This window comes from Arctopsyche grandis, chromosome 8 (assembly GCF_051622035.1).
Source record: "Arctopsyche grandis isolate Sample6627 chromosome 8, ASM5162203v2, whole genome shotgun sequence".
Taxonomy (NCBI): domain Eukaryota; kingdom Metazoa; phylum Arthropoda; class Insecta; order Trichoptera; family Hydropsychidae; genus Arctopsyche; species Arctopsyche grandis.
The window spans coordinates 4,646,530-4,667,689 of NC_135362.1; positions in this window are offsets into that span (position 1 = coordinate 4,646,530).

Here is a 21,160-nt window from a genome sequence, read left to right on the forward strand (position 1 = left end):
CCAATAGCGAGACTTAACGGGAATCGAACTCGTAACATCAAGTACGAGATAATTCAACATTCACCACTAGACCACGCTACTGGTTAATATAATACTATGATTACTAAAAAAATTAAATTAAAATTGTAAAATAGAAAATGATCAGTAGATCAGAAGCTATTAAAATATATATAAGATGTATTCATAATAATAAAACGCATTTAAAAATCAAATATATGATACTGTGATATTTTATTAAGTAGTCCCATTTCGTTTATGTAATCCCACTTGTTGAAGATTATTATTAGCTTTGTTCACATACATATGTATGTATGTATGTATTATGTTCACAAAACATCTCAACGATGAGCGATTATAAAATGATCATTCGTTTTAAACAAAAATCGCAACAGAATCAAGGTTCATTTGAATGTGTTTTAATTTGAAATAAATCTACATAATGTATTGAAACTGCTGATATTTATATTGAAATTGCGTAGTGATATTTCATTCTGAATGTGGTCATATTTCCTATGGGTCTGTATCGGTGCGTGCTTTTCAAACGTTACGCACATATTTAAGATTTAAACTATTCAATTCTGGTGGGTGAAATTTCGACGCAGCAGGAAAGCATTAATCATTATAAATGGGACACTATTGGAAAATTGTACGTTCGATTTTCTATAGACGTATCCGGTCGAAATCTCGTGGGACGGCCGCGAATCCGCCGTTCGCTCGTAAATTTTTGACTGTATGTATGCGATTTTATTAGGTCTATCCGAAATGGCTCCAATGAAATAAAAGAGCATTGTTTGCTTTATCAGATCAGAGAAATGTTATATTTTTTTTATTCAATTCGGATGAAATTAAATTTTAAACCATTTTATTGTCGGGCCGGATGCTTTAGCAGTAATGTATTACACATGTGTGTAAGTTTTTTGGGGCGTTCAGTTTGAATAAATCACTTGCTTAAGTATGTACATACATATGTGTATAATGTATAGTGTATTACTTACCTTGTGGCGTCTACTAAACTTGCTTCAAACTCACTGAATCATTCACAGATAAGTCTTGATACATGCATACTATGTAAAGCGATTGAAACTTTGAAGTCTGTAAAGATATCATACTTACATAATTGCAATATTTTTTTTTTGTTAGTTACTTTTGAATTAAACGGTCAGTTGATTTATCAGTTTGGTGAGTAGAAGATTTTATTAGATTTATCAACATACTAAATTATTTATTTGTTTTCCGTTTCAAAAAACATTTCATTATTGTATGTACATATTGTCACATTCCAATGAAAGATAAAATAATTTTTCTTTTTTTAAAACTACTTGGTTAACTAACCAAGCTTTTTTATTATTATTAAAGCGTTACATTTATCTTAGTGGTAGAATTTAATTATGGAACGAAAAATTTAAATGAGATACGTAGAACTGTTTCACTTTAAGTTTGCTTCACTATTTAACTATGTTCTGCTGCTGATGTATTGACTGCTACTCTCGGAGTCTCAATAGTATCAACTACCATTTTCGGAGTCTTAAGATTAACTCAAATTCTAGCAGTAATGAGTTTACACACATTTTTTTAAACAATGAAGTCTTGAAGACACGGGTCGTACAATTTCGGTTAGTCAGTGTTTAAAGTGTGCTATAAATCAATGGTGTTACTTATTAAATTAGGTGTGCCACAAATCAATGGTGCTATTTATTAAATTAGGTGTGCCACAAATCAATGGTGTGTCTTATCCCTACTGGTTAGTCAACTAAATTAATAAGCGTGGTACATTACAATATGTACATATTTGATTGCACATTTGAACTTCATCTTGTTAAAATAAATTGGCCATTTGGTTAAAATTTTGAACAATTCATATGTAAATATGCTCATATTATAACTACCGACTGTTTATTGAACAAAAGTACTAGCAAATTAATTACATGTCGGTTATTTAAAATCCATTAATTTGTATAATCCCAATTGATAAAATTCATAGTTATTTTCAACTGTATTCCAATTTTAATTAAGTTTTAAAATACCAATTCGGATTACAAAATTGAATGTGGATTAATCGAGATAATAATGAAAAATTCATTGTGCTGGTGGTGGAATTGCAATCACCAATTTCTTTTTTTGGATTTCATAAAAGCTTACATTGTTTGATTTAATTTTGTTTGCATTGATTTTTAATAGAAAATGTCTGTTGGATTTTTATAGAAAAAAATATCATTATGATCGGGAAGAATATAATATTATTTTCACAATTTGATGGCATCGTTGCCATCAAACAATTCAAATAAAATAAATAAATACTCACAGGATTCGTTCAATATAAATTTTAACGACATCTTAATCTTACTAAAAGCTTTAGGAATATAATAAACCTAAAATAGAATAAATAAATAGAATAAATATAATAAACCTTTCAACTAAATTATAATCTTATATTTTGGTTTGCAAAATCTTTTAAAAGATGTTTTTTTTTAATTTCATTTGTATTAAAGTAAAATACATATATTAAATTGAAGGTAAAAGTACAAGAAACCGTATTAGTATTTATGTAAGTAAGAAAATAGTGCACACTCAATGCGTACATAATATGTAGGTATATTTATCGTGAAATATTTGAATTAAAAAAAAAACATAATGATATTAAATTATAAAAATTATTATTTAAAATATTTAAAATTACAGATATTGTTTTTTTTAGTATTTAGAACTTTTGATAGTATTATTTTTAAATAAGAAAAAAAATATCAGGGTCAAATTAGATTCCCACAATGAATAACATACATATGAAAAAAAAAGTTTAGATCATCTTCCTGAAATACTATTACTTCTGATCCATAAAAATTAATTAATTAAGTGCTTTCCATTACTACATTGTACATTTACTATGCCAACATAATTGGAAATAAAAACACTTTGTTTATAAGAAAACTTTGACGTTATATTGTGGACTGACTTTAAGTAACCAGGTTTGCTATTAACAGGCACAGGGGTGGCTCGTCTTTAAGAGCAACTGGAGCACTGCTCTAAATATTCTCCTTATCAAAAAAACAAAATAAAGTTTTTATACATTATCACGTTCCAATGAAAGATTTATTTATTTTTTAAAACTACTTGGTTAATTAACCAAGATTTATTTATTATTATTAAAATGTTACATTTATCTTATATTGTAGATATATCCGACACACGACAGATTATGGAACGATGATGAATTTAATGTGATATACGTAGAACTATTTCAATTTAACTTTGCTTCACTGTTTAACTTTGTGCTGCTGCTGTGCTGACCGTCACTTTCGGGGTCGATATTAATGACTGACGTTCTTGGAGTCTTGTTGGTGATGACTGACTATCACTCTCGGAGTCGATGGTGATGACTGACTGATGTGAACGAATCGTGATCTATATAAGTGATTTCTTATCTTTTGGGTGGGGCAAACTCCGGCATTCCTGTCTTATCTGAATATACCATTACAGGAATTTGAATGGATGGTCGCGTGAGAAAGTGAATTCGATTATTGTGGGAACTACATTGATAAGCGAGGTACATAACACCATTTGTGTATTATTGGTGACTCTCAAGAGTAAACATGTGTTTCTTTATCCTACTCACCACCTGGTGAGCAAAACCTGTCCGTAATTGAGTTTGAGGCAGTAGCTTATCTGCCGTGCTCCCGTGGTCGCCAGCTTCAGTTTACCTGCTATTCTGGCCGTTGTGAGTTGTACTATGTGTAGAGTATACGTATAGACAGTCAGTCGAGGCAGAGTATTACAGAGATCCGTATTTTCGTGTACACTTCTAGGGTCACTTTAAGGGTCTCTTTGGGGCAGAATAAGCAAGCCACGGTCTTCTCTCTATGTACATACATACGTATATTCTCCATAGGATTCGAAAAATACATGATACCGTTAACGCTTTTCGACAGTTCAACTCTATTTTGCAAGGTATCCTTAAATTTTCGATCATAATATTATTTCATTTTTTACATTTTATACATAAAGTATTTAATACTAGTTGTTTTACCCAGCTTCGCTAAGTATTTGTAATAAAAACCGCTTAAACATGACTAATCTAATAGTTAACATTTTATTAAATTTGTTTGAATAGTTTTATTTAATATAAATTTATTTGAATGCTCATTTGTTTTTTTTTATTAAATTATATTAAATTGACTGTCACGAACAAACAAACATATATACTGTCTCTTTCGAAAATATATGTATACCAGAATCCGGCGCCTACGTCCCCGGAGCCTTCGCCCCCGGTGGCACCTGCGACCTCTAGGGCTTCGCCCCCGGCGGCTGTGTCACTAGCACTTTCGCCCCCGGTGCAAAGGTGGCTTCGCCGCCGGGGATTTCGAATCCTTTGAATCTAAAAAAATCGAATCGGCGCCTATGAATTGAAAAAAAAAAATCGGATGTGTCGTCTACGAACGAAGGTTACACATATACATACATACAAAGTCTCTTTCGAAATTATATATAAGATGATAATGAATTCATGCGCAAAATTTTATTTAAAATATGTTTGTTAAATTCATTTTATTAGAAAAAACCATAAGCCAGCAGAATGGCTGAATGGTAGCGTGTATGTTTAGCACCACGTGATCAGTGGGTTCGATCCGCTATACTGCAGGTTAGATTTGGGGGTATTTGTGACTCCAAATCGATCGTTTCTTATCAGAGTTTGCCAATTTTATCTGATCATTGTTGAAACGGTTCCTCGAAATTGGCAAATAATCATCTTTCCCGTTGTCACAAATCTTCTGTATTTATCGTTTGTATAATTTGTAAAAATTATGTACAAATCTAAAATCTATAGATGTCTCAATGGATTAATTCTATAATTAATTGTTATTTCGATATTTAAGTAAAAATTAAATGCTGCATTGTTTGTAATTAATTGTCCAGGAAGGCGTATTGGGGTCTTCCTATCAAGCCTTCCTGGTATATATCTATGTAACAATAAAATGCCCGTTGTTGCTGGAGCAGTTGGGACTTTATGTCTCTAATCACTATGTGCGTGGTAGACATCATCATTTGCTGGCTGTACCTCCTGCCCGCACAGTCCTTTTTCGAATGGCTCCTATTCCAAGAGCTATTCGACTTCTTAATGAAATCGTTGCTGCCGAGACTGAATGTGATATTTTCCACCTTAGTGAGCGTAAATTGTCGGAAATTACTCTAACCCATTTATCTGGTAGTCTGCGCTCATCATTGTTTTCATGATTGATTGTGATTTATGAGTGAAATTTTGATTAACTCTCTTCCATTTGGGCCTTACAGGGATGTTTTGTATTTGTAGTTGTTTCTTACATATTTATTGAAACTGGCTGTAGGTGCAAGGCATTCCTTATGCTATATTTTATTTGATATTTTTACTTTATCTGTTATTATTAAATGCTATTTTTTATGTTTATGTATGGATGTATTTATGTTTATGTTTAATTGTTATTTTGTTTTTTTTTTTTTGTGTTATATTTTTTGACCATTGTGGCGCTTTAGGAATTCCTGTTATGCCACAATGGTTTGGTTAGAATAAAATAAAATAAATAAATAAATAAAAATAAAATAAAATTAGGAAGAGTGGCTTAATACTCCTCGTGCCCCACCCGTTTTTAAAGTTACGACCCGCATTGAACGTTTAAAATACTAGTCTCTGACAGCATCTTATAAATAGACGTGGAACATCAAAACTTTCACAAACAAGCATTTATTTTCTTATTTTTAAATAAAATACGTATGTATATATGTAGGATCAATTAGGAAGGACACGTGGTGGGGTTGATTAAATGAGATTCCATGTATTATTGTCATTTGTCTCATAAAAATTGATATTCTCGGGTTGTAAATGTAACATTAAATTTCTCATGAACTGATGCAGTTCAACGTCAAAGGTCATAAAAGTACCAATACGTGCAGGGCGCCCTGAAAAGGTTCACATAATTACAGCGTATCGTTCGGCCGGACAGTACGGCCGGTATCGTCGATTTAACAGTGAGTGCATTTAAGTGCATTTAAGTGCACTGTGGCGTCCACTCGTCTTTTGTGAAACCAACTAAATCACTCGAGTGCAGCAGCGGGGGCTTAGCAGCGGGGTCACCTGCTAATGACCTGTCCGGCGACTCGTATAACTGCACCTACTGCCATTATTGCACTGGATAATAGTCCTGGTACCATTTCTTGAAATTAAACCACTCTCCGATTCGTACTTGACCGGGAAAAATTGCCTCAATAGTAAATGCTCTCAACTCAATGGTAAATGCATGCTACTAAAATAACATTGTGCTTGGTCAATATTGGTACCAAATTTTACTCTACGAATAAGTACTCCTTCTCAGAAGATAGCGTGTTTTATTTCGGTCATTTTGAGCTCATATCTTTGGTATGAAACCTTCATATAGAGCAATGGTTAATAAAGTTTGAATTAAACGGATTGGTGGTCCTTCTCAGAAGATAGCATGTTTACTTATGACCATTCAAAGGTCAACCCTTTGCAAAGTTTTGTACATTGTCCGCCAAATCTGTATCGTCGTGTTCCTTCGCAAACCTCACCCCCTGGAGTGTTTTCTGTTATATTTTATCTTTGTATTGACAGTAATTGATAAAGATGTTTGAAGAAATGTAAGAAAAGCTTGTCGGAATAATAAGATCGTATGTACGTATTAGCAATGACAAGAAGTTACGCCTATCACAGTTGGAGTCTACGAGCCCACTTTTGAGAGTGTTGTTACCAATTAGGGGTTTCAAATTTGACTATATTGTATTGGTGATCGTTTTCAAAAGACAATCTTTGCTTCAGATCATTCTCACCTCATCTCATTATAGTGCAACCTTCATATAGATCAAGTGTCGTGCTGTGACATTTTAAAACAAGGGATTATTAAAACATATTTTTAATTTATGAATTATGATAATTTGTCTTGAAGTGATGAGTATAATTTTTCTACATGTTTGTATAATGCAAACCTACCTACCTACATACATATATAATGCAAATTTATAAGATATTGTGTGAAAAAAATAAAGTTAAAGGTGTTTAAACAATTAAAATCTGACAAAACGAGTGGGGGGGGGGGGGGAGGCTGAAAGTAGCTACAGGCTAATGACAAAAGAATAGCTGTCACTGACTTCAATTTTTTTTTAATTTTTAATCGCGTTTATTCCAATAATATTTCACTATCGACTTTGTGGACACAATTGAAATATCTATCGGGGGCCAAATCCAAGAACCATTGGAAGAATTTAGGAAGGAATATCTTGCGAAAGCACAAGGTGAAACTAATAAAACCTTGTAAAAAAATGTAGCAATTCACCAGTACTGTGAAGAGAAAAAAATTGAGATGGCATGGAGAGACCGTGTAAGCGAACGGTACGGTGGGCCATACCATAACAATCCACTACTACACTCAGGTAGGACCGATTGCGATTTCTGAGACTCGCTAATCCGAGTGAACGACATCAATATAGACGATTTAATAACAGTTATAATAATAATAACTATTTATTCCAGACGATGGGGAGAATAGTGGAATACCCATCGATGAGAAAACAGCCAAACTGGGAAAAGCTTAAGATTTTTTTTTGTTTTAAAATAAAATAAGCATACGTACAGACTTCTTTTTATATTCTTGTGTAAAAAAAAGGTTGCCGTCTTCCGAATCTAAGAACAATACGCACGCGCACGCTCCACAGGCGTATCATTACGCCTCTCTCGCTAGATTGGACCGTTTGACCTTTTCTTCTCCCGTATGAATGATGCAGATCAGATGTTCGTGAAGTATTCAAACGGTAACCCGTTCGCTGGCAATCAACTTTGATTCAATAATGCAAGAAAGGTCGGATGATCCGTGCACACGCCGACCTAATATGTAAATCCTGATGTCCAGCCTGCATACATTAAACGAGCACTTTTATACCCTTACACACACACGTATTACCTATATCCTGGCCGATTTGGCCGAATCAATCGACCCAATCTCTTTTAAGGGGGGGGGGTCTATTTCGAAATTCAAACGCGATTGAATCGAAGATATTCGGATGGGAGCGCTTTTTCGTACGAATTTATCGGTAATAATAATGCTGTAAATTCCTCATGGCGAACGTGCGGCTGAAATATGGGCGACTTTATAAAATAAATTTTTTATATAAATATTCTATTAAATTATATTATATATTAATAAAATTATAAAATAAATTATCATTATTATTATAAAAGTACTTAATTTTATACTTAAATTAAATTAAATTATAAATTTTTATTTCAAATATTGCATCAAATATTAGTAGTGCCTTAAGATCGAGGGCTTTCCATACAAAAGTGCGGCATATAAACAGGCAGTCTTATAACGTTTTTAATTTCATCAATATTTATTTAAATTAAATTAAGGTTAATGAATTTTATATTTATTTTTACATAAATATACACCAGGAAGGCCTAACAAGTAAACCCAATGCGCCTTTCTAGACTCTAGGAAGGCGGATTGGGTCTAGGACCTAGGCAATTAATTACAAACAATGCAGAATTTCTTTATTACATAATTCACTGTATTTCGGGAGGATGAAGAACACGAAATTAACAATTAATTAATACATAGAGACATCTATGGATTTACACTTGTACATAATTTTTTACATAATTCTTCATAAATCAAATTCAGATATTTGTGACATAGCGGGTAGGATAGTTTTTGCCAATTTGATGGAGGAACCATTTCAACAATGAAATCAGATAAATTGGAAAACTCTGATAGAAAACGATCGATTTGGCGTCACAAATATCCAAGTCTGACCAGCAGCATTAAAGATTATCACGGCATCGAATCCGTTAACCTCTCAGTCCTAAACATAAACGCAACTACCGAGCCATACTGCTGGGTAATGTACATATTTATATTTATAACTCGGGTTACTCATGCGTATGAAAAATAAAATAAAAAGATTCTAATTCCGGTCAAAACTAATAGATTTGCACGCATGATATTAAAATAAATAAAGATATTGGTACAATTTCTTGGTTTTATTTAATCTACCTATATTATTAAATTATCGTGAATACACTCCAGTTCAATTCTAATTCAAATACAAGCTTAATCAACCCCTTGACGTACGACAATGCATTTCAATACACAATGCGGCTATCTTAACCATGTGCATGAATGCACTGAAACAATGCGCTCAAGTATGAAACTTTCCTTGTTAAGTTCTACCTTTTAAAACAACTTACTTTATTTCAAATGCTGGCTCTTAATTAAATCATGTTTTGTCATTTATTTTTGTAAAGCACTCCGAGAAATATATGGACAAAACAAGCAAAATACGTGGTGGAAATTCATAGGATAAAAGCTACTTAATTAAAGTCAGAATAAATCAAATTTGCTTAAGATATTTCATCTCCTTATAAAACCAACATCTTTTTACAAACAACACAAAATTCAGCTCAATTGAAATTTGTACAAAAACATTACCTTTGATTAATTAAAGCGATGCTCTGTTCAGAAGAGAAGTAACTTCAAAGTATCATTCTTTTTACAATATTTTTACTAGTTTCACTCACAGTGTGTGCATGGCGCAATATTTATGACTTGATTTTGAACTACTACCACTATTCCGATCATTTTGATATTTTAACGACATACAGGGATTAGCTCGACTTACAATAAGCAAACATATTAGACAAACTACCTGAGGAATTTAATTTACAAAATCATCAAAATTGACTCTCATATCAACGCGATGACAGATGGCTATTACAAGGGCCTGTTTGCCGCCCCTACTTAACTTTACATATCACAAGCTTTCACCCTTCCTCATATATATAATATTTTTAATTCACTAATAGATCACACAAATAATGAATGAAAATTAGAATATTGAAATGCATGGCGTGAATTTTGAAGTCTTATGGCCAAACGCCGTTTGTCCAGTGTGCACCATATCCAAATAGTCTGGATGCCAATAGTCAACGGAAAAATAAAAATCAATTTAGATGAATCATTAAAATGCGAATCTTTTTTGGCATTTCACCATTACTCAGATTACATTAGATATTTGATGATAATTTCTTTCTATACACACTAAATTATGTAAGAATACACCACAGAAAAATATTATCGGGGAAAACAAGTTTTCCTCTATGCATATTAGCATATATGTAGTCCAATTATTGAAGTTGGCAATTTATTTCAATGCCTACATTGTTCAATTTATAAACGTGAAGATTGATGCAATTAGTAAAGTAAACAATTGTGTTACTATTATAAAAATTCAGCATCATAATGATGGTAAATTTTTAATCATCAATTTTCACTTCATTATACAGACAGACTCAACACAAATTTTTGAGAAAACTAAAATATACTCACATACAATATTCTGGTATTAATAATGGGATAATTCCAATAAAATCTAGGGGTAAAAATGACATTTTTATATATATTTTGGATATGGATACTCATATGTTAATGAATCAACTACTTTATTTCTTTCTATTTTCATATAGGAAGTATTGTATGATGATTTGCGCGTTCGTGCATATTAAGATCAAACTAATCAAACGATTTGTGACGTAGGTTGTTACTTTAAAAAAGGCTGTTCTTAAAATGTTTGCATTTAAACATTTTGCATTAGTTTATTTGATCAAAAGTTGAAATAAAACTGATCATTTTGACTGATCATTTCAGTTTAAACTTACATATGTATAAATATAACTAACAATTTAATCATAATATAGTAACAAACATAATAATCGAATAATGAAAATACTGAAAACCACACCGTCCATATTAACAATAGATATATACATAGATATAATACAAATGATAAAATAATTATTATTATTCAGTTCCATAGCAGTTTCATCCATCGCATATAAAGTTATGAATGGAAATGAGTAGTCGCGGCAGCAAGAATTTAATTTGATAATATAGAGACACGATAACGTAGAGAGGCCGCTACCATTCTGAGATGAGCCTCGGGGTGAGGTACATCCCCTTCCACAAGCATCTACGATGCGCTGCGATCCCTTGGTAACTTGAAAAGAACTCGCTAGCCTGCTTGTATTTTGTCCATAGTTCTCCAGTATAAACACTAGTGCAAAAGGACATAAATAATTGTCTCTTCACCTCTATACTGGAGGGGTAAAACCGTATTGATAGCATATTTGATCTTACACTTAAAACTCTTCTTTGCCTTTCGATGTCACGGTCATCAGAAAGATTCTCTATCAGCAGGTGTCCCAGGTACTTGACTTTCTACACGGTTTCAAAATTTTATCCATCCAGAATTATGCTCGTGTAAAAATGAGGACCTTGATCGTATCGGAAAATCAAGAATATTGATTTATTTTTTATTTTATTTTATTTAAATAGGCACACATACAGAATAAAATATAAAAAGGAAGTTGTATAATGAGACAAAAAATAATAATAAACATAAATGAAAATATAATATTCCATTTACAGTGAGCACCACATGAGCACCACAACATTTACTCGTATTATACCGCAAATATTATCAACATTTTATAAAATTAGTGTATATAATTTAATATTATAATGAAATTGTTAATATGTATTTGATATTTATGAAAATCAAAGAAAATAAGTGATCAGAGAAAACATTATATTTTTTTATTTTATTTTATTTTATTTTATTAATTGAAAAATCAACAGACAGGATGTACATAGATATGTATAAAAAAATAAAAAGTAAATAAATAATATATGTAACATCCGAGTCCAATAATAGATTTTTACAAAAATGAAAAAGATAAATATAAGGAAAACAAATTAAAAAGTAAATAATAAAGGCATGACAAAATAAGTAGAACATTGCATAATTAAACTATAGTATTAAAATATTTGGAAAAGGTTATAAAATAGAATATAAGAAGAAATTGAAATTTACAAATATAAAACAAATGAAAAAGGTAAATACAAAATAAACAAATGAAAAGGAAAAGAATGAAAGCTATAATATGATTAAATAGCACATTACATAACTAAACTAAAGTATAAAAATATTGGAAATATTGGAAAAATAGAATAGGAGAAGAAATGAATCAATCGGTCAAGATTCTCTTGATGTTAGACCTGAATTAATGTAGGGAAATACCAAATAGATCAACCTCATTCAGCTCTCCGTTAAACATACGATAAACGCGCTGCAGATAAAACTATTTTTGGGAATTAGTATTGAAAGGATCAAGTGAAAAGAGTGCAACGCGTCTAGAGTACCGAACTGGGATTCTGAAATTAACCTTATTCAGTAAATCAGAACAATCAAGGAAACCATTTATGAGCTTAAAGAAGAATATAGCATCAGTATGTCGTCACCTGACAGAAAGATTGTTAAAAGAAAGGATTTTTAAAATGTCGGAAACAGTAGAATGGGTATAGGTAGGAAAAAGGTAGCGTAAGGATTTAATAAATTTAAGTTGAACTTTCTCAATACAATCAATATGGGATAAATAAAAAGGTGACCAGATAATTGAGGCAAATTCAAGGTGAGACTAAGAGTTATAAGAGAGTAAAAATATATAAGAGAGATAAAGAGAGCCTATAATGAAAATTTTATAAAATATGTGAAAAAAGCAAAAGTTATAGGCGTTTGAACAATTAAAATCTGATATAGGAAGAGGGTGGCGAAAAGGGAAAACTTGATCTGAAGAGTGTAGATAAAAACTAATAGACGTCACGAGAAAGTATTTTCAAAGGAGTATATTACGATTATTTTTCACCATCGTAATCGCGGATTTGATTTCCACATATATTTGAAAACGTCAAACCCAAAATTCAAAAGTTCAAAAGAACCCAAATGTCGTCAGTCGAAAAAATCAAATGCGAGCTAAGAAGAGGCTAGTGATGAAAAATGTATACAAAATAGAAAGGTCTATTCAAATAGGATTTTGTTGGATAGACAATTAAATCTACATATATATATATATATACTATTGAAATACCCAGTTAGTTGTTTGATATCATCTTAATGAAGTTAATCAAATATCATTACACCGGACGTTATTTAAAACTCGGAAAAGCGCAGATTTTCCACGCCACGAAAACGACTCTTTTACGCGAAAAGAAAACCCCAGCCTCTTATCTCTCCAATGGCAGATTAAAACGATCCTGAGCCTAACTGCTTCTTATTGTTTTCCTTCATCGTCATCGTCGTGTCGCATATCGCACGAAATTCATTACTTTCATACAAAACAAAGGGAAAAAGTGAATGAACTGTCGGGCAGCCGGGAAGGGGGTTGGGGGAGATTTCAACCTTTTAAGGGCTCGGATAAAAATCCGACAGTGTTTATCCTTCAAAATTAGGTTCGGAATTCGGTTTTAGTATTCCGGGTCGGATTCTCGACGCCGGTTTACATACAAATATATCCTCCCAACCACCCCTTTCCCGGTTTGCCCTTTCTTGTTGCGCCGCAAAAACCCCTAATGCCGGGCCCTATTTTTCTTAGATAAACACGACGCCGGGGTGTTTTCGCATTAACGCCGTTTCGTATCGACGTTTTATGAGCGGCCTCCGGGAAAAAAAACTCTTTCCCGTTGCGAAAAATCTTATCGTGCGAATTAACGGCAACGCTTTTCTCGGCCCGGGGTTAATGCGAGTTACGTGACGCCGGCGAGTCGCTAAATTATAAACAAATTATTAACAAGAATTATCACGTTCACATCGGATACCTATACGTCTGGCTTTCCTGCTTATATTAAATTAAATTTATCGTAAAATAAATAGAGAGCTATCTTAAAACCACTTCAATTTTAATTCATACAAATTTACTTAACAAACTAACAAACTCAACAGTGTTCCAAGAATTGTTCTACAAATTATTCTAAGTGCTGCAGATGTACATTTCATACTTTAAACAAAAACAGATGTCGTAATAGATTCACTTATTTACAAACGAAAGTAGCAAAACATCACGAGACTCACTTAACATATTAATAATGTGTTTTGATGTTTAAATTGTACAAAAAATACCTCACCATTATCATCTTTTACTTTAAATTTAAACGTAAATCATTCATCCAACTGTTTTGAAACATTTTTCATGCTTTAATTTTCAAATTTTTTGTTTTTATCTAGATTTTCTTAAAGATCTGACTATTTATGTCAAACAGTGATACTTAATCACAGAGTGTTGCATTGAATATGAAAAATATCTACATATTCAATAGCGAATCTATACTCGCTTGATATTTTATTTTATTTTAATCAAACATGTACAAGCGCCTTTACAGATCACTCCAAAGCGATGAGTGTACTAATTTAAATACAATTAATACAAGCATTTTGCACGATGTAAATTCATTGAAAAATCATCTATGAAGGAATTTTTGCAACATTTTATTATGTAATTTGGCGAACCTTAAGACGCTAAATAAAATAAAAGGAAACGACCGACTAGGAGTCAAAAACCAAGGTCTGGCCAACAGCTACTACTGGGTATTGAATCGTGACTATTTTGATCGAAAGCATAATATGCTAAACACTAGTCCATGCTGCTTATTACATCAATGATGCACACTAGTAACAAAAATATCATATTTTATTAAAAAAAATTGCCTGTTGTGAAACCTAAAATTTATATTTAAATATATTTTGACAATAATATTAACATTTAGGGTAATCAGATTTTTTTTTGCCTGCGGCACATGCCTTTTCTTTAATAGTTATTTAAAATGTCACAAAAGGGGAATATAGTATTTTAATAATTCTAAATTCCCCCCCCCCCCCTCCACATTAAAAGTTTCAGAATAATAACTTTTTCCCAAGTCTTGAAGGGGCTTCACAAGTCCAATAGTCTAGAGTCTTTCTTCATCTAAATCCTGCTCCGTCTGAATATATTTTTTTTTCAACACTTTTGCGCACTTCAGCCCGTCAAAAATTAGAAAATAGATAAATTGGCTCATCTGAAAAAAAAGTTGGGCATCATTGATGTAATACATATTTCGTTTATTGATTTATTTTTTTAATTACAAAACGGATCTACATACATATAATAGATTGAATTTAATCACATATGTTTTAACTACTTTCATCTCATTTATATTACGTATTTCTATACCTTATTTTAATCAATTATTTTTGTATACATATATAGAATGTATGAAAAGAGCTTGGTGTACAAATTTATAAAAAAAACTAGCTGAACCCGGCATGCGTTGCAATGCCACAATAATTCATGCAATTCCCGTTCCCGTTCCCGTTCCTGTTCCCGTTCCCGCTCTCGTTCCCGTTCCCATTTGTCGGAAAAACGCAGGCAGCGAACACGTTGGTCGCGACACGAAAATATTTGAAATTATAGCATTGCAATGACACTCATTCCCGTTTTTCCCGTTTCCGTTCCCGTTTTTCCCGTTTTTTTTTTACGCTAATCTTCCCAGACACGCATACAATAAATCTTGAAAGATCCATTGTAATCGATTTAGTGGTTTAGGAGCCTATTCGAGACACACACACAGACATTCAATTTATGTATGTATGTAAAGGATAAAATATATATGTATGTAAGAACACAAATTATTTCATTATAAATTGCATAATTTAATTGCATTTGTTTTATATTAATGTTTTATTGTATCTGATTCGGTGTCATCGTAATCAAAGTGAAAAAGCTCTGAAAGAATACATATGTTTTATATAACTTGAAAAAAATGGATGGGCTAATATTAAGAGGAGATTTCGAATAAAGTTGATACATTGAAAATAAAACCGGAACTTTTGCGCACGTGTGATTCAAATTTACGTGCGAGTATATTTTTGATATCCTTTTTACGTATGCAATGGCGTCGTCTCATTCGCGAGTGTTCGAGCCGAGATTACCCGGAAAATCGTTTTCCCCGTTTATTCGTGAGCTGTCAATTTCGTTAGGTTCGCTGTGGAAAAGTCAAAACGAGCTTTGACAGCGAGCAATCACCCTCAGATTGAAGCTGAAGGCTCCGCCGTGATCTCCCAGGATTGCCGTGAAAGCCTCCGCGGCCCTCAACTTTTTTTGTCTGGTTGCGGAAAATAATTTGAGATTTTCCGAATAATAAACTCGACTGATCGCGATTGCTCGCCGGATCCGACCCGCCATGTGTGAAATCTGAGATGGAAGCTCGTTCTGAGCGAAAGCTCGAGCAAAAGCACACTCGTCTTCTTCCCCCACATCTCACACCCCAGATTGTGCTCTCCTTCAGCCGATATTGAAGATATGAGTGAACTTTAGCATTCAATATATAGAAAATACAATACGAGATATGCGTAAAGAAACAACGGGTCGAATCGGCTTTATGTACATAAAGAAATATTTGATTGATATTGCTTGCACGTTTTTTCGCACGGATATGTAATTAATGTATTTGTTATATATGATTTTATATTTACCAATATATGCTATTGATTTCTATTTTTGTGCTTTTATCTGGGATGATTTATTTTAAGTACAATACGGATTCATCATAATTTAATAAACGTTATATTATAACTTGTTAAATATACACACAAAGGTATTATGTATATTGGACGTGCGAATTCGCTTTATTGTCACGGATATTCCATTGGATCCGTATTGTTGAAGCGTGTGGAATCTATGGTCGACTTGGGTATCACTTTTGATCCTCAATTAACCTTTCACAACCACATCAAGACAGTCGCTGACGTTTCCTTTCGTCGACTTGGATTTGTCTTGAGATATGCTAAATTATTCTCCAACTCCTTGTCTTCTCGCTTGCTTTTCAACTCGCTTGTTAGAAGTAAGCTAGAGTAAAATGCGATTGTGTGGAATCCGCATGAAGCAAACTACTCTCTTATTATCGAAAAAGTGCAAAAAGCATTTCTTCGTTTTCTTTATAAGAAAGAGTATGGGTACTACCCATATCTCTATCATACTCTTTTCCTTTTGGGCATGCTTGGGTATAATTCCCTTGAACTTCGGAGAAACTTCTCGTTAATTTGTTTCGTTCTCCAGCTATTGCGTGGTAATACGTCATGCCCGTTGTTGCTGGAACAGTTGGGACTTTATGTCCCTAATAATTATGTGCGTGGTAGAAATCATCATTTGATGGTTGTACCTGCTGCTCGCACAGTTCTTTTTCGAATGGCTCCTATTCCAAGAGCTATTCGACTTCTCAATTAAATCGTTGCTGCCGTCCCTGAATGTGATATTTTCCACCTTCGGGAGCGTAGATTATCGGACATTATTTTAACATACATATTTATCCGGTAACCTGCGCTCATCATTACTTTCTTAATTTGAATGTGATGTATGAGTGGAATCTTAATCTACTCTCTTCCTTTTGGTCCTCGCTGTGATTTTATTTTTTATTCATATTTTGTTGATTTATTTTACTTTTTCTTTCTCATTTGTACATTTTTATGTACTATTTTAATTGTATTATTATTTTCGTTTTGTTACTTTTTTATTATTATTTTATTTTACCATGTTTTCTGCTTTCTAATTTTTCTGTATTTTACTTGTATTATCGTTGTTAAATGTAGGCCATTGTGGCGCATTAGGTTCTTCCTGTAATGCCACAATGGTCCAAAACTATTAATAAATAAATTATGTTTATAATTTCAGCATTATACAATAGGCCATACCAAGTTGTTTGCTATTTTAGTACTTTATAGCGGATTAATGATCATGGCAATGAAAATTTCTTTGTCTGAATTTGAAGGCTAGAGTGGTAGAGTAATTTTCACTTTTATATCTAAATGTTATAAATCTATCTATTATATAGTAGAAATTTATTAGTAGACTTATTTATTTATGTTAAAAAATAGTAACAAATAATATTATAATGCTCATAACATCGACATAATGGGAGATATGGGATATATGTATGTACGTACAAACATATGTACCTACATATGTATGTTCATATTACTAAGAAAAATTAATACACAATGTAAATTTATATCAAGAAAAGGAACGACAAAAAGGATTATTTTATGAGAAGAAATATTTTTAAAATAAGAACAAGATCCCATGTATGTATACATATAAGAAGAGGTATGTAATAAAAAGAATTACATGAATAGTTGGTAATAAAGGGATTATTGTTTTTTAATTGTTTAGTCTAAACGACGTGTATAGAGTTTGAAAGATTTGTATGAAACGTGTATCGTATATATTTGGAAAATCCTTCTCTGATTCATATCTTCTCAAAGAAATATTGATCTAACTTAATGCTCATATTACACTACACACGTGGTGCTACCCGGCTTCGCTCGGTAAATGGAAAAGCAGTCTATTAGTGAGAATACTGTCGAACCATGAAAAAAAAAATCATTTGTTTTGTATTAAATTTATTTAAATCGAAAAAAATATATATTTAACGACCGACTAATCACAAACGTCTTTGACCAATTCAGCCAATCAGAAACGAATTACAGATATAAGATAATCTTAGCATATTTATAATAATATAGTGAAATAAAATCAAGCCAGAAATATGAAATCAGCCTAAGCTGTCAAAATGAGGCATTTTTTTTGGCCGCAACACGTACGCATGTACATATATCAGAATTATAATATAAACATTTTAAAATTCATTATACATACATAAATAACCTATGCGTGAAGTCAAAATATATATATGAGAGATAATGAGAGCCTATAATGCAAATTATAGGCACTATGATATAGTGTGAAAAAGATAAAGTTATAGGCGTTTTAAAGTTGTGGTCCTTCCACGGCACCACTGGGACACAGAGGGTTAAATAATTCCAATCTGACAAAACGAGTGGTTGGCGGAAACTCAAACATCAACGTCATCAACAGACTACTGGCTACCAAACGTCAACGTCTTCAAAATTTTCGCAATCTAAAACGTGTTTATTGCGATATTTTTCACTATTGAACTATCAAAACGGCAAAGTTTCAAGTCGATCGGAAGAATGTAGGAGTATTGCCTGAACGATAAGCGAATTTCAAATTACTAAAAAATAAGAAATATTATATCTTTAGAAAAGTACCTATGTATGTATGTACATACATAAGTATGTATTTATATTTTGATTTTTGATTTTGAAATGCTTTTTATTATTACTAAATTATGTTCACAATACATCTTTTATCTATTTAAATAGCTACTGATCTACTGATCATTTTCTATTTTACAATTTTAATTCAATTTTGTTAGTAATCTCAGTATTATATTGTTCTAATGCTAATAGACAGTTTAATAGGAAAAAGAGCTCAAAAACCTATTTACAATTCTTTACATACATATAAGCTCTTTGATTAGTTCCATGATAGGAAAGGTGTTCAATTTTGTAGTCAAATCCAATTCTACGGTTTATTTTATAATAGAAAATCCATATAATGAGGTTGGTAGTAGATTATAGATGTAGATTGAAAAGATAGTTATTGACTTTAAGAAAAATTGTTAAGGCATAAGTAATCATAGTACGAAAGTAAATTTTGGTTATTACATTCTTTATAACAAAAATAAATAAAATCGCATTTTCAGCAATGCTTAAATGCTTTTTATTATTACAAAATTATGTTCAAAATACATCTTATATCTATTTTAATAGCTACTGATCTACTGATCATTTTCTATTTTATAATTTAATTTAATTTGGTTAGTAATCATAGTATTATATTATTATAATGTTAATCTACAGCATAATAGGAAAAAGAGATCAAAAACCTATTTAAAATCCTTATAAATGCTCATAATACATCTAATACATAATATTAATTAAAGACTGTCTAAAGCAGATTGTGTTTAGGTAATCTGTGTTTATACCTGAAGGATATAGACATTTTGTTGTAATCACCGAGTCTCTTCACAAGTGTGTTAATATGGTTATTAGTGATTCTGTCATAGAATCTACTGGTTAGTTTTTTAGTAATGTCTGTAACAAACGGAATATTATTTATGGCATGCAGTTTTTTCAAGTTAGTACATATGGGTGTATTATAAATTATTTTTAGGAATATATTTTGTATTATTTGGAGTTTGGAAAGGTTAGTATTCGAGGCGTTATTCCATACGCGACGACGCTTAGTATTATGTACTAGTACTGAAACTAACATACACTTGTTGTCTAAATCGGTTTATATAGCAAGCGTCGTCTGATTGAACCGTCAACGTAAAAGGTTGCCGATCTGTGTGACGAGACGAAATCGCATAATCCACTTCAGCCGCAGAGATACACTCGATCTGTCGGAGAGCAGCAACATTCGTGCTTTTGAAAGCCGCCAAACGACGAGAATCAGAAACGAGAACGTACACGTAAACAGAACGGACGTTCGAGAAAACGTTTCCACTGCGGGAAGTCTACTCTTATATAGAGTGTGTGTGTGTGTCTGGAAATATCCATTTTCAGTGTCGGAGTCTGAAAAGAAGCTGAAAGGCGTCTCCCGGATGGGAAGACATCGAGTGTCGCGATGCTAACTCAATAGTGAAATAGATTGGCTATTTCTTCTTTGGGCTCCCGTGTCTTTCACTCTTTTTGCAAATGTATTATGAGAATGGATGTGTTCCAAAAGTATGGGGAAAATTTGTGTGCGTTTTCCGTAGTGGAAATGTTATGTTACGTAGCGCGGCTGTCGAGCGTCAATCAATCAATGTTCACGTACATATGCATATAGTTTGTATTGTATTTACTTAAAAAAGTCAAAAATATGTTATCCTAGTATTCTGGGAATCAATACATGAACCAAAATCAAGTCTATTGTCGCTAACAGTTTCAGCATAAACAGTCCTTCCATCATTTCTAATTACAACACTGTATAATACATCGTTTTTTTTTTTTTGATTTTTAAATGCTTTTTATTATTACTAAATTATGTTCACAATAAATCTTATATCTATTTTAATAGCTACTGATCTACTGATCATTTTCTATTTTAAAATTTTAATTTAATTTTGTTAGTAATCCTAGTATTATATTATTATAATGTTAATGTACAGCATAATAGGAAAAAGAGATGAAAAACCTATTTACAATTCTTATAAATGCTCATAATACATCTAATATATAATATTAATTAAAGACTCTCTAAAGTCGATGATCTAAAGCAGATTGTGTTTAGGTAATCTGTGTTTATACCTGAAGGGTATAGACATTTTGTTGTAATCACCGAGACTCTTCAAAAGTGTGTTGTCAATTTTTAGAATCCGTTTCAATAAGAATCAGATAATTGGAATTCTTACAA